A 15738-nucleotide genomic window follows, 5' to 3' on the forward strand; every position below is an offset into this window, starting at 1 on the left:
AACAATTAAGAACTTCGAATCAGAACCTTCTAGAACAGAGCTTATCAGACAAATAGATTATAATGATCATGGGCTATCTTTGATTTTGAGCTCCCTCTGGGGTCTTCTCCTGTAAATGAGCTCTTTCTAGGTCCTTTTCCCGCATACGGGCTCCTTCTGAGGCCTTCTCCCATAGACAGGCTCCCTCTGGGGTCTATTCCCTCACAGGCTTTTCGGATGCATCGTTATCAGATTCATACTTATAATTTATAATTCAGAAACAGATTTGTTCGAACAGAGCGACACTAATACAGATCGAAGCGGAGGGCATGAACGAACAACAGATGGAACGAAACGATTTTGAAGAAACTTAGAATTTCGAAATCATCAATTGTACACAACATATATTAGACGATCGAATTTCAAACATATATTACTTTTAAAACATATAAACCCACTTACCCTTGGTTCGAAAATGCGGTTCGAACTTGCTCGCTAATCGGACGAAGCCTTGGCTGAACTTGGTCAGCACTTCCTCGATTTTTTGAGCAGAGTATGGAGTTATTTCAGCAGTAATTCGACGTATTTTGACGTGGCTCAAAATGACCGCACGAAGCTTCCTTTTCTTCCTTGTCTTGGCCGAAAGTTTGGATGGAATTGAGAGAAATTGAGTGTGTTGGGGTATTTATAGGTGAAAACATGACTCTTCCTCTACACTTACATCAGCCGAAATACGGCCTTCCAAACGCCCAAGAATGATGGTCCAAGTGGCTTCCAAACGGTCAAAGTTTATCCAAAACCAAAGGTCACTTTGGTGTACTCATGGTCACTTCTTACACATTGATTTATGTCCAAATTTAAGCTCCTTTTATGGCTATATTTTTGTCTATTTTAGGACAAATATCAATGAGTTTTCTTGAGATGAGGGTTTAAGCTGATGAGCTAGGGGCTTTTCTCCTAAGAATGAATGAGCTTCTTTGAGCTGAGGGTTTTATCTTGTGAGCTGAGGGTTTCCTTGAACTGAGGGTTTCTCTTCTGAGCGATGTCCCTTCAATCCTATTGATTTTGCATTGCTTTAGTTTCTTTTTGAGCTACTTTCCGAGCTCTTTGAGGTGATTAGCTCCAAAAATCCAAATCCTCACAGTCCACCTAGCTGATCTTATAAAATAAACTAATAATTTTTCTGTGTATCTGCCAAGTTACAAGCTACCAAACTCGTTTTTTATATCAAACATGTGTTTGTATGTACTCCTTGTAAATCGTCATGTTTTGTGATCTCAATGTTTAACGAGTGTGTTGTAAATCATCATGTTTTGTGATTTTGACGTTAGTCTTGTTTATCTACATGGTCATACTATGTGATCTTGAAGTTGAGTTGAAGCTGTAAATCTGTAATCCATCTTGCTGTGTGGTGTAGACGTTTTCTAGCGATATCTTCTTAGTTTAAGAAAGAAGGAGAGATATAAGATGAGTTTACCTTCGAACTTTCATAACAAATTATGTCAATATACTTTCCACACTTATTTACTATTTGCTTCTTGTATTTCCGAACATAGACATATAGTATTATCAAGTATGCTTTTCCACAACTAATTGGATATAAGCTTAATAACTATTCTATATAAAATAGATATGAATCTTAACAGCTAAAGTCAACTTGTGGTCTAAACATTTTCAAAATGAGAAGCAACATTTTAAATAACAGTTTATTCACCTCCTCTAGACCACATTTCTTATTTGTTCGTACCTAATAAATATGTTGAGGTTCCTCGAGTGCCAGAATGAAATTCCGGCGAAACTTAATTTTTTTTTAAATTTTGGGTATGATCGGTGTTTTTTATTTATATAATAATATTAGTACATTAATAAATTAATTTAATGAACAAAAATGACATAATATTCCTCACAACCTAAGTTGTGGATGCTTCACTAGACTCGTCCCAATCTGACCGCACTATAGATTTCGTCGCAACAATAAAACGTCAATCTATCCGATCCACCAACCAATTGGATCTACCTCACATATATTGGTAATATACAATATATGGATTTATTTAGACACGATATTCATAATCGGCTCGAAAACTCGGTCGAGATTGTGGGGACCCGGACGCTAATCAAGTTCTTAATCATCATTTGGACTAATTAATCAATTATAAAACAGGGTCTAAATTTTTTTTTTAAAAATGCAGAACGTAGTGAAATCAACTCATATACAACTCAGTATAAAATAAAGTACAAGTCCTGTACCGTCTACAAATAAGTAAAACTAAGGTTCAACATCTAAATATCAAGTGTCAAAAACCCTATATACATCCAAGTCCGAAGTCTCCACTCTATCACGATCTCTCCTCATCTCCTGGACCCTGATCCTGTCCCACTTGTTGTCATGTACACATACAGACAAGACAACAGCCGGATAACTCCGGTGAGAATAAATCCCAGTATAAATCAACGAAACATGCAATCATATAAACAAATATAAAGCATGTAATCAGGCAACAGATATATGTATCAAAATCTGAAACATAAACAATCATAGATTGTCAAACATATACGTGACTCCACGTCCCAGACTAAACTCAATCCTAGTCTAGGGATCCCGGTTTCCAAATGTGGTGTTCCTATATCGAATTCCGTAATAGAAGGAACTCTGTTCCTATTACTCGATATAACCAAATATGGTGTTCCTATATCGAATTCCGTAATAGAAGAATTACAATCCTATTACTCGATATAACCAAACATCCGGTGTCCTGACCTAACCGTCATGGACTGTAGCTCTATCGCTAATATCTTTATCTTGAGACATCGTGCAATGTGCCCGTGACGATACCACCACTATCAGGCACTTCTGTCACAAGATTATTCGTCTAACACCTGTCATCTATAATTCAAGAGAACAATTACCTTAGTTAAATCAATGCAAATATCAATGCAATAAAGTAAAGTATGTGATTTAGAGAAACTCAAGTCTGAACCGACTCAAGTCGATCTCCCAATACCACATTGACTTATACCTTTCGTTTGTAGTCTCGGTCTGATGCAATCTCAGTTCTGAACTCAAGGCTGTCTCTGCAAATCTGAAACGACATATTGAGAATACTAATATCAATATTCCAATCTCAATTCAACACTGAAATTGATTAATCTGGATATAATTCAAATCATCGTCATAACGGTACAAACTCAGTATTCCCGTCAATACCTCATCACCAGATAACAATTCCCTCAATTCATAATCGATACCAATAAAATCTGATATCATATCTAAGTCAATTAACTTCAGAAAATCATAACAATTCCATAATCAGTCCGTTTCTTAATCTGACTTCGATTCAACGATGTCTAGCATGCCAAGAACATCATATATGACGTGTATTCAATTCCAACTACATCATAATTTCAAAACATGCCAAAACGTAGGAAAACTTACGTCCAATTGTAGCTCTCGTCGAGAGGAGTACGATACTGTGTCTGGATTTAAATTCTGATAATCGAATTTGCCAAAATCGCAATTCTACAGTACGAATAACTTTGAGGGAAATTTGCTTTGGAGTTCTCGATTCTTTCTTCTGAGGTTTGAGGGAAATAACATTATATATTTGCATGCAAGGACAAGTGTCATATTCAAGTCCAATTTGCACTTTAGCCCCTGAAGTCTTCACTATTTTCAATTTGGTCCTCACAACTCTTTTTAATTCCATTTCAATCCTAATTAATTACAAAAATCGTGGAATCTAATTTATCATTCCAAAATTCATAAATTAAATAATCTCGGATTAAAATGGTAATATCTCGGGCCTTACAAGATGGTATATAATATGCATGTAGGTGATTTTGAGATAAAAAAAAATTTCCGCCAAAAAATTCACGTGGGCGACATGTTTAACAAGATAAACAATGGATGTGAATAGCATTTTTGGGCTAAAATAACCCAAACATTTTCTGAAGAGTTAAATTTTGTAATTTTTTCAATTAAGTATATTTTAGAGCATCCAATTTAACCAAAATAAAACTCTTACTCTTACTTTGTAAGAGTTACCGTATAAATGTAGCTAATATTTCTATAATCTAAGACATGAAATATCTCATATTTCTCAAATGAAGGACCTGCCCTACAAGTTTTGAGATTTTCTTCTATTTAGTTTGTTTTAAAAATACTTGAAACCTCTATAAATTAATAAATATTATTTAAATTTCACCAAAATAGGTATTTACATTATTCTCTTAAAAAATCTCATAAATTTGTAATCGTACTCCAAAAAAATAAATTAAATTTCTCTTCATTACGAGCACGACGAGCTCGATATTACGAAGGCCATATCACTATTTATAATTCCAGGTCCCTCTTGAAATAGAAACTTTCCAAAATAGATTTTTTCACTTAGATTCTCACCAACTCAAAATTATTTTATAATAAGATCAAATGCTTAACCATATTAAGTTAAAAGCTATTAAATTCAACTCTTTGAATTAACTAGCTCGTTCGGAGTGTCACAATCAGTACTTATGTGACCCTCAATAATTCAGGTGTATGATAATCGTGAGATCATAATTTTTGTGATTTTAGAGTCAATCTTAGGGATGACAATGGAAAGTGTTTGGAATGGGTTTGGCGAAATCTGGGACCCCCTCATAACCCGACGAGTCCAATTGAAACGTCCTTACTTTTAACTTTAAAATTTAAATAATACTAGGGAATTATTTTTTTGTAAAAATTTTATTCTGACTTCAAAACCATCAACATAAAAGCTAATATTTAAAAACCTCCAATCCATAAAAATCTATAAACTGTTAACCACAAAATCGTATGTCAATTTTAAAACAATCCAATGACTAAACTTCCAAAATAAAACATAAAATCTTTAAATAAATAATGCTCAAAATCTTTATTTTAAAATCTTAAATCTTAAGCTAATGCGGAAAAAAAAGTCCCACGGGAGTGTACTGTCGGACCCGATCAATTCAAGCATCAGCGCCTCACTCAAAATCATCGCCACCCGCAACCATTCAAACTTAGTGAGTTTAATGAATCAGCACGTTCTAACCATACGTAACAAATAATACATATACAGACACATGCAATTTTAAAATAAATCTTTTAATAAAATAAGCTGGCGTAAAAGATCGTAAGCATATATCATTTTCATAAATCATTTTAGCATATAATATCATAAATAGTTTCTTCATCATAAATCATTTTGGGTGAAATTTTATTCTTGAAAGTGACTATCCTTTATCATTTGTCATTTATCCTCTGGTCGATTGATCAATCTATATATACCAATTACCTGGGAGCGGAGCAGCGTCAACAACTCTCGTCACTGTGTCGTGGCCAAATATGGAAGGCCTTCTCCTGTAAATGGGTTCCCTCTGAGGCCTTTTCCCTCACGATATTCCCATTATATCCTCTGTGTCATAGTCAGTTCACATCTTTCAAAATATTTTTCACTTTCCTTTTATTTATAAAAATATCTTTTTCTTCCAAAAGTCGTAAAATAGCATTTTGCAAGAAAAATCGTACATCCTTTGCATATATCATAAAAAATCATATTTTTATCATACAAATTTAAATCATCATTTAGCATGCATTATGATTCTTCAGAATACTTCCAGACCTTTTGAACTACCCGGGACGTAAAATGACCATTTTACTTCTAGATTCCAAGCTTCCCGTTTTTGAATTTTTCTTACTTTTCTTGACTCGAACCTATTGTACCATCATATAAGATGAAATTTGACTTTTAATATTTTTCTTAGACGTAAACACGGGCCTTTCGATTTAATGACTTAATAGCTAAACCGTGAAGCGTTACGAACCCGAATAAATTCAAAATTAATATTTTCTTCCAAATTTTAAACATAAGCTCCCTAAAAGGCCCTCGTGAGCCACAAACCAACCCCCGTGAACAACGGTTTGAGCCGCACTAGCTCTTTCCCTAGCCCCTATTCGAACCATTCTCCCAAACCAAGCCGCGTGCACCTATTCTACCGAGCCACCCTCGATCCTTCTTGGACCAGGCCATGCCTAGACCCTCTTGGACCCTACCTGAACCAGCCCTGACCAGCACATCAGCCACGTGCACCCACACGCCCCTTAACCCCATGAAAACCCTAATTGCTAGGATCCCGACTCCAGGCGTTCCAGCCCTTGTCTAACCTTCATCGTGTCCTTATACGACTCTTTTCCATCTTATATAGGCATCGTATCTATTAGAACTCATAACATGACTTATAAGATCATAGAAGCGTCAAAAGTTTTGAGAAATAACTTATAAACGTTAAGTATTTGATCTAAATAATTTTCATGATTCAAACATAAAACACACATATTATGGATTTATTGGTGCAAAAAGAAGGTTTAGAAGCATGCCTTTTGCATTTATAATGCCCGAATATTCGATCGTTGGAGTGGGGTGCAAAGAAGAACGAACGTGCAACGAACAACCTTGGATTTTGCTCTCCAATTTTCTTGAAAATTTGGTGTGTGTGTGTGTGTTGTGTGTGTTTGGCTGCAACTATTAGTCTTGAACCCTAGGTTTTGTTTTTATAATTTTCGAAATATATGGTTTAAAAATTAGAAATAATTAGGCCCATTAATCCTAGGTATATTAGGCCCATTGAGGCCCAATTAATTATAAAATAAAGGTTTATAAAAATCTTTTTCAAAAATAATAACTTTCGGGTCCTTCCTTAAAAGTACTTCGTTTGACTAAAATCGGATTCCCGGATAAAATAAGGCTCCACTTGTGAAATAATTTGGACTCCAGCATTTTTAGAAAATTTTAATCATAATTAATTGTATTATCGAGCCTCAAAAACATTTATCGAAAAATATTTTCATCTTGGTCGTGTCTGGTCTCCTCTCCCCGTCCTAATATCGAATATTCGGAAAAAATCCTTAATTTCATATTTCATGGAATCATGCAATTTAAACATTTAATCATATAAAATATATCATTTAATCATTTAAAATTAATTGAACAAAATAAAGAAATTTGAATAATTTTCATGCATTTGGTTTACGTGGACTGATTCCCGGACGTTACGAATCCTCCCCCACTTGACTTTGACCATCTTTTTCACCTTATTCCGTAGCCTTATCTCCTGTCTGCACAAAATTTGAGTAGACCTCTCCTCGTAAGGCAGGTTGGGTGTAAGCTGCAGTGGCTCAAAAGTCAGTATATGTGAAGGATTCGACATGTACTTGCAGACCATTGATACGTGGAAGACATTGTGAACTCCTGCAAGGTTGGGTGGCAATGCCACTCGATATGCTAATGCTCCCACTCTGTCGAGTATCTTGAATGGTATGATGAATCTCGGACTGAGTTTGCCTTTTTTTTTTCGAATCTCATAACATCCTTTATATGTGCTATTTTCACAAATACGTGGTCTTCGACCGCAAACTCGAAATCTCGTCTTCTTCTGTCAATGTAGCTCTTCTATCAACTCTGTCCAGTCTTCATCCTATCTCGGATCTTGGCAACTAAATCCGCGGCATGCTGTACTACCTCGGGTCCTATCGTAGCTCTCTACTTTACCTCGTCCTAATGGATAGGTGATCTGTACTTCTTCCCATAGATTACCTCGTATGGAGCCATTATTATAGATGACTGATAACTGTTGTTATAGGTGAACTCCACTAGAATTAGCTTCGGTTTTCAACTCCCTTGGAATTTGATCACGCATGCTCGGTGCAGATCCTCTAGAATCTGTATGACTCTCTCAGACTGACAGTCTGTCTGGGGATGAAATGATGTGCTGAATAGTAGTTTGGTCCCCATAGCTGCATGAAAACTCTTCCAAAATGATGAAGTAAATCGCGTGTCTCTGTCCAAAACTATTGAAACTGGAATTCCGTGCAGCCTGACTATCTCTCGAATATACAGCTCCGCATACTGAGTCATGGAGAAAGTCGTCCTTAATGATAGGAAATGTGCTGACTTAGTAAGACGATCTACTATTACCCAGATAACATCGAATCCTTTCACCGTCTTTGGTAAACCTACCACAACGTCCATCGTGATGTTCTCCCATTTCCACTCTGGGATGGGAAGTGGTCGTAGCATTCTTACTGGTCTTTGATGCTCTGCCTTTACTTTTTGGCACGTCAAGCATTCGGATACGAAGCACCTAATGTATCGTTTCATACCCGGCTACCAATATAAAATTTTCAAGTCCTCGTACATTTTTGTGCTTCCGGGGTGTATAGAATAAGAGGTAATATGGGCTTCTGTCATCATTTCAACTCTAAGTGAATCACCACTAGGAACCCATAGTTGGCCTCGATATTTGACAATGCCGTCTTTTACTGAGCATAATATCCCGCCCTTTGATTCATCTCACTATCTCCATTTCTGTAGTTGGTCGTCAGTAATATGTCCGACTTGAATTTCGTCACGCAAAGTAGATTACAATGTTAAATTAGCGAGATTATGGCCTTTCCCCTAACATAAAATTCAAGATCGAACCTCTGAATTTCCATCTGTATAGGTTTCTGTACTGACAATTGGGCAAAGAGTGTCACTTTTCTGCTCAAAGAATCCAAAACTACTTTAGATTTCCCGGGATGATAGCTAATGTCGCAGCCGTAGTCCTTTACAAATTATAGCCATATTCTTTGTCTCATGTTCTGCTACTTTTGTATGAAGAAATATTTGAGACTTTTGTGATCCGTAAAGATCTTGAATTTTTCATCATATAGGTAGTGTCTCCAAATTTTAAGCACAAATACGACTGTTTCAAGTTCAAGGTCATGCGTCAGATAATTCTTCTCGTGGACTTTCAACTTTCTAGATGCATATGCGATGACCCGATCATGTTTCATGAGAACTACACCCAATTCTAGCTTCGAAGAATAGGTATACAACACATACTCCCTCTGTTCTGTCGCCTTAGCTAGAACTGGTGCAATAGTGAGTGCTTGCTTTAACTTATCAAAACCGCTTTGACACTCCGGTCCCCATACAAATTTGGCATTCTTCTTCGTCAGAGATGTCAATTGTACTGCAATGGACGAAAATCCCTTGATGAACTTGTGATAGTAGCCAGATAAGCCTGAGAAACTGCGTATTTATTTTACACTTTTAGGAATCAGCCACTCTTTAACTGGCTCGACCTTAGATGGGTCGACTTCTATTCCTTCTATCGAAATGATGTGGCCTACTAATGCCACCTTCTCTAGCCAAAACTCGCACTTGCTGAACTTTGCATATAACTTTCGGTCTCGTAATACGTGCAAAGTCATCTTCAAGTGCAGATCATGCTCCTGCCGGCTCTTGGAATAGATTAAAAATATCATCTATGAAGACAATGACAAACTAGTCAAGGTATGGTTGAAACACGCGATTCATGAGATACACGAAGATCGCTGCACATTAGTCACTATGAAAGGCATCACCAAAACTTTATAATGCTCATAGCGCGTTCTAAAATCCGTCTTATGCACATATTCCTCCTTCAGTCTCAGCTGATGATATCCTGATCGAAGAGCTATCTTAGAAAACACCGAAGCTCTTTGCAGCTGATCGAAAAAATCCTCGATTCGATGCAATGGATACTTATTCTTCTTTTTTACTAGATTCAACTCTCATTAGTTAATGCAGAGTCTCATACTCCCATATTTTTCTTCACAAATAACATTGGCACGTCCCATGAAGAGAAACTAGGATGAATAAATCCTTTGTCTACCAACTCTTGAATTTGATCTTTCAACTCTTTCATTTCAGCAAGTGCTAGATGATATGGTGTGTTAGAGATCAGCACAGTATCTGACATCAACTCAATTGCAAACTCCACCTCTTTCTCAAGTGGAATTCCAGAAACATCGTCAGGGAACACATCTGGAAAGTCCCTGACAACCTCCACGTCATCGATTGATTGACTTTCCCGTGTCAGGTACGGAGATAATACTGGCAAGAGAAACCTGGCTTCCCTTTTGAATAAGCTTCTTTGCACTCATGCAAGAAATGATGCCCGACATCTATATATTCTTCGTAGCCTCAAAAATAAACGATTTCCCATTGGACACCTAATAGATACAGACATCTCCTTGAAACCGATGGTAACTCCATGCAGTGCGAGCCAATCCAGGCCCAAAATAATATCGAAATCGGGCATTGGCAACACGATAAGATCTGCCCTTACAGAATAAACTGAGCTCCACATCCCTCACCATGCTCATAGACATCATATGCTCGCCCAAGGGCACTATAACTCTAAATCTCAATTCTACGTCCTCTGGTAAGATGCCCAATCGTTTTACAAATGATTCAGACATGAAAGAATGTGTAGCTCTAGAATCCAGCAAATCGAAGGTAGCTACACCTGTTAACAATATTTTGACTGCGATAATAGTCGCATTATACTCAAACAAGGCCATGAAATTAAAAAATTTCCTATCATCTAGGCAGTTCTAGTTTCCCATATTTGCAAGTTAGTCCCTAATGTCTCGATCATATTTCAAAACGGCCCCTTAATTTTTGAAAATTGCCAAAAAAGCCTCTATATCCTTCGAAAATTGCCAAATGGCCCTCAAAAATTTCGAATTAATGCAATTTAGTACCCCACATTTCGAATTATTGCAATTTACCCCCAATATTTTTGAATAAATTGCTAATTTGTCTCTTAAATTTTTAAATCAACATAATTCAGTCCCTAAGTTCTCAGTCCTCCACAATTCGATCCCCATAGCTAGTAATTTCGAAATTCAATTCCCAAAGACTTAGAATTTGAAACATGCAATTATAAATCATCAAGTTTAATGCACCTCAAATTAATCATAGCATTCATGCTTATCGATTCTGATGGGATCGGTTCTAGGCACCTGCGAGGGTGCTTCAAACACAATATTCTCAATGGGCTGCAATAGCTCGTGTTCTAAGAATGCAAACACCGATGAATTAAATCGAGTTTGGTTTTAAACCAAGCGGAAAATACTTGAATTAATCCTTAATTAATAAAGCTAATTAGTTTAATGCTTTTAGCTTGTATAAACTGATTAACTGAAATAAGAGGGATCAGTTTTGCTTGTATCAGTTCAGTTATGGTGAGAACTGAACTGATATCAGTTCGAACTGATCAAATCAGTATAAAACAATAGTTAAACAGTTAAATACACAAAATATGTTTATGGATGTTTTGAGACTTCAACTGCTCCTAAGTCATTCTTTCTACCACCTCGGGTAGGATCCACTAGAAGACTTTGATTTATACGTCACTTTGTACAAACCCACTCAGATTAGGACTTACGCTACTGTCTAACTGGACTCTTAGTCTAGACTGAAGGCATCAGCTTTTCAGCTAACACTTGTTTAACGTCTATGTTTCAAAGACTACATACACAAGTTTATTATCTATGTGCAGGACTCACTCTGCTATTCAATACGCTCGATTCTCTGTGTATATGTGAGTTATGGTTTGTTTGTGTGAGAACTGATCTATGAATACAACACGAAAGTGTTCTCACACACTAATGGAATTGTGCTTATGATCTAAGCAGATGACACGTTGAAGTGTTCCCTCAAATCTGGGATGGTTGCTTCTTATAAGCTGATATACACACTTGATTTTTCACATCCTTTCTTCACACGACTATTATTGACTTTCTTGATCTTGTATATATATAGGGGCAATGTAACCGTACATCAAGACTCATCAAATATGTTCGTTTCAGTTTGAATTTGTTCCTCGAAATTTGTGTCTTCTACTTTCTGACATCCATTCTGGACCATATTGACTTTAAGGTCTACTGCAACATTCATTATTGTCCTTTGATCAGACAATTGCTTTTATACTGTTGTGCACAGCTGGATTCCACTTAGATAAGCTTGTCGTGTTATGAAAACTGATCGGCTCCTAACTGATGCTCTGAACAGGTCAGTTGAACTGGTCTTGAACTAGTGTGGTGAAATCAGTTGGCTCGTCAGCTGAACTGATTTAATCAGTTGAACTGGTCAGTTGGGCTCTTCTTCAATTGAACTCTTGATCAGTTAGCCGGGCTTCTAAAGGTCTTCTGCTTAACCACCTATCAACTGAATTGGTATTTGATATTTCAGTTGGACTGGTTGAGTTTGGGCAATCAGTTGAAACTTTTAGTTTGAGTCTCGATAGCTTCAGTTTTGGCCATGTAACTGATCAGTTCCAAGCCTGATCAGTTTCAGCTTTTGCACACTTAGGTAAATTTATTAGAAATAAAATAACAAGTTTTGTTAACATCAAAATAAAGACTGCGAACATGAAATGTTCCAACAATATCTCCTTTTTTGATGATCACAAGGCGTTTTAAAAATAAAAACTTAAAACATTTAATAATTCTCCCCCTTTGTGAGAATAAAAAACGTTCAAAAACACTTAAACGAATAAAAATAAATTTTCAGTTCGAGGGATAGCATATTTAAAAACAGTTAAAAACTCCCCCTCAAGAACTGAATTAAAATATTTAAAACAGTTTTCAGTTCGAGGGATAACATATTTAAAAATAGTTTTTTAAAGAAAGTATCTCTCTCAAAAACTGAATTAAAATCTCCTCCTTAAAAATATAATCATTTACGACCGCAACTTCTGTATTTATTATTGCCTTCATTAGCATTCAAGCAATTTAGGCAACAAATCCTGAGATAGCAGTTCAGTCACATAGAAACTAACTGGATAAACATGATGTTTGTTTAATCAACTATGCATCCCTTGTATCATATATTTATGCACACCAACATGTGTAATGGAAATTTCTAGTACAATAACAAATTTTAAACAACATAAAATATCAGTTAGTTTATACATAATAGAACTGGATATACCAATAACTGGTATATAGCTCAAAATCAGTACATGTAAATCCCATGCATTGATTTACTTGTTAAGTCTTTTACTTAAGTTTAAAATGATTTTAGCGATGCATGATTTATTTAAATTTCATTACTTCAAACTTATTATGTTTATGTGATGCACGATTTAAAACGTTTTCTTGAGTTTCACGTTTCAGGCGATTATTCGAGGCGGGATCGAGGAAAGGAGACCAGTGACGTTTTTGGACAATTTTTAAATATGATATTTTATTTTAAGTTATGGATGGAGTATTTTAAATAATTTATTTAGTTTAGCATTTTGAACCTTAAATTATTAATTGAGTGATTTTAGAATTTTAAAACTTGTAAAGTTAGTCTCTTGTGTGCTTTATTTTAAATCTATTGATGCTAGTATTTTAGTGAGGTAATAGTATTTTATGTAATGGATGTATTTGTTATTAGTATTTTTAATTAGCCAATTAACTCAATAATTACCCCTCCTAATTTTATTAAACACACGCACACCCACTAAAACACACACTAGAAACCGTAAAACACACACATTCAGATTTTTATTTTTTAAAGAGCAAAACGTAGGGTTCTTTGCTAGAGAGAAGCCGCCCCCTCTATTAGATTTTTCCAACAAGTTTTCGGTGAATTTTATTGAAGAAAATAGTGCCACGTTCGTCCCGGATCAACCTCACATCTTTCCTTGCTTCGGTGTCGTCCTTCGGTAACGTTAAAGATTCAAAGGAACGTATATTCTTTCGTTTATGCATCGATCTCGTCATATTATGTGTTGTGTTATTTATTATGCGTAAAATACATGTGTGATGTGTAAAGTTTGAGCAGCAATAGTTAGATCGCATTTTGAGCGTTTTTGGATCTAAAAATCCCGTTTTTCCTGTTTTTTAAAAACTGAGATTTTTCGGTCGTAATTTTGAGAAAACTTTCTACATGAAAATTGTAGAACTTTTTGAATTTAAGGCTATGGTGGGAAAGTGTATTAGTGTCAGTTAACTTGCAGACACTGACATGGTACTTCATTGAGGAAGTACGCTCCAGATTGACTAGGGAGTTCATGACGCTGCAACAGGGAGACAGCAGCGTGGTAGACTTCGTCAGGAAGGTCAAAAGGAGGTGTCACTTTGTGCCCCTGATAGCTAATGATGCCCAGGGGAAGCTGAGGCATTTCATGGATGGTTTGCGGCCGATCTTGTGCCGTGATGTCAGGGTTGCTGGTCCTACTACATATGCTATTGCCGTATCTAGAGCCTTGGCGGCAGAGCAAGACCAAAGGGATATCAAGAGTGATAGGCAGGGCAAGAGGCCCTATCAAGCTCCACAGCAACAGAAACAGCGACATCAGTTTAAGAGGCCATTCCAAGGGCAGCCAGGGAAGAAGCCTTATCAGGGACCGCCTAAGGGCAAGGGTTCTATGCCATAGCAGAAGGCACCACAGAGGCCGGGAGAGCACCCGGTGTGCCCGAAGAGCAACCGCCAGCACCCGGGACAATGTTTGTATGGGTCAGGCAAATGTTTCAAGTGCGGAGCGAGTGACCACATGCTGAAGGATTACCCACAGTGGAGGCAACCTACACAGGGAAGAGTGTTCGCCATACATGCTCAGGAGGCGAACCCAGACACGACGTTATTGACTGGTAAACTATTTAATTAAGAATCGTATTACTTTGCCTTGCATGTTGGTTTTGAATTGAGATTATTAGGATGCTAGTAGACATTTTGGTGTCTTTTGATGCCTAAGGTTAATGTTAGAATTTTTGGGATATAAGATAGCGTGTCGTGCTAACATCTCTCAGGGAACATTTTCATCAAGAGATCCACCATGAAGGCCCTGATAGATTCAGGAGCCACTCATTCCTTTATATCGGAGACATTCGCTAATCATTTAGACATCAAGTCCATCGGCCTTGATGTGAACTACTCAGAGACAGTCCCATAAGAGGAAGAACTGTTAGCTACCCGAGTGGTCAGAGATGTTGATCTAGAACTGCAGGGCCACCTGGTATATGCCGATCTGATAGTGTTGCCGATGCCAGAATTTGATATTATTTTGGGTATGGACTGGCTGACCAAGAATAGAGTCCTTATCGACTTCCAGAAAAGGTCAGTGTTAGTAAGACCTTTGGGTATGGATTAGTTTCTCTTCGAGCCAGCTAGATGGAGGAGTTTCCCTCGCATGATCTCTTGCATGCAGGCACGAAGACTTATTTCTAAGGGGTGTCAGGCCTTCTTGACCAGCATTATTTCAACACCTGATGTGCCCACTCCATCTATATCTGAAGTACCAGTAGTCAGAGATTTTCCTAACGTCTTTCCAGATGACGTCACCGGCCTTCTGCCAAAGAAAGAGGTGGAGTTCGCAATTGATCTTATGCCAGGCACAGTGACAATCTCTAAGGCACCGTACCGATTAGCTCCAAATGAGATGTTATAACTCTAGCAGCAGATTCAGGAGCTTCTTGAAAAGGAATTCATTCGTCCTAGTTTCTCACCGTGGGGCACACCAGTACTCTTCGTAAAGAAGAAAGATGGGATCATGAGGCTGTGTATCGATTACCGAGAATTGAACAAGGTAACGATCAAGAATAAATACCTATTACCAAGAATCGAGGACTTATTCGATCAGTTGCTGTGGGGACCCGGGCTCTAACTCAATTCTGTCTGGGATTAAATGGATCTGTGAGAAAATGTGTGTCAGATTTTTTCGTTTTTCGACATTAATTCTAATGTATATAAATAAGCATAATCTTTCTTTATTAAATTACAACACACCTAATGTACAAACATAATAAACGTGTCTTGTTCTAATGCATCAATCCAAACTAGTGTTTAATACAAAATACCAAAATACAAGTAGTCCAAATCTAATAAAAGCCACTAGTCATCTTCAGCCCCCGTAGTCACCATGCTATCTCGAACTCATCTCTATCGTGACCCAGATCCT

Source organism: Primulina eburnea, chromosome 17 (genome assembly GCF_022965805.1).
Source record: "Primulina eburnea isolate SZY01 chromosome 17, ASM2296580v1, whole genome shotgun sequence".
In the NCBI taxonomy this organism is placed as follows: Eukaryota; Viridiplantae; Streptophyta; class Magnoliopsida; order Lamiales; family Gesneriaceae; genus Primulina; species Primulina eburnea.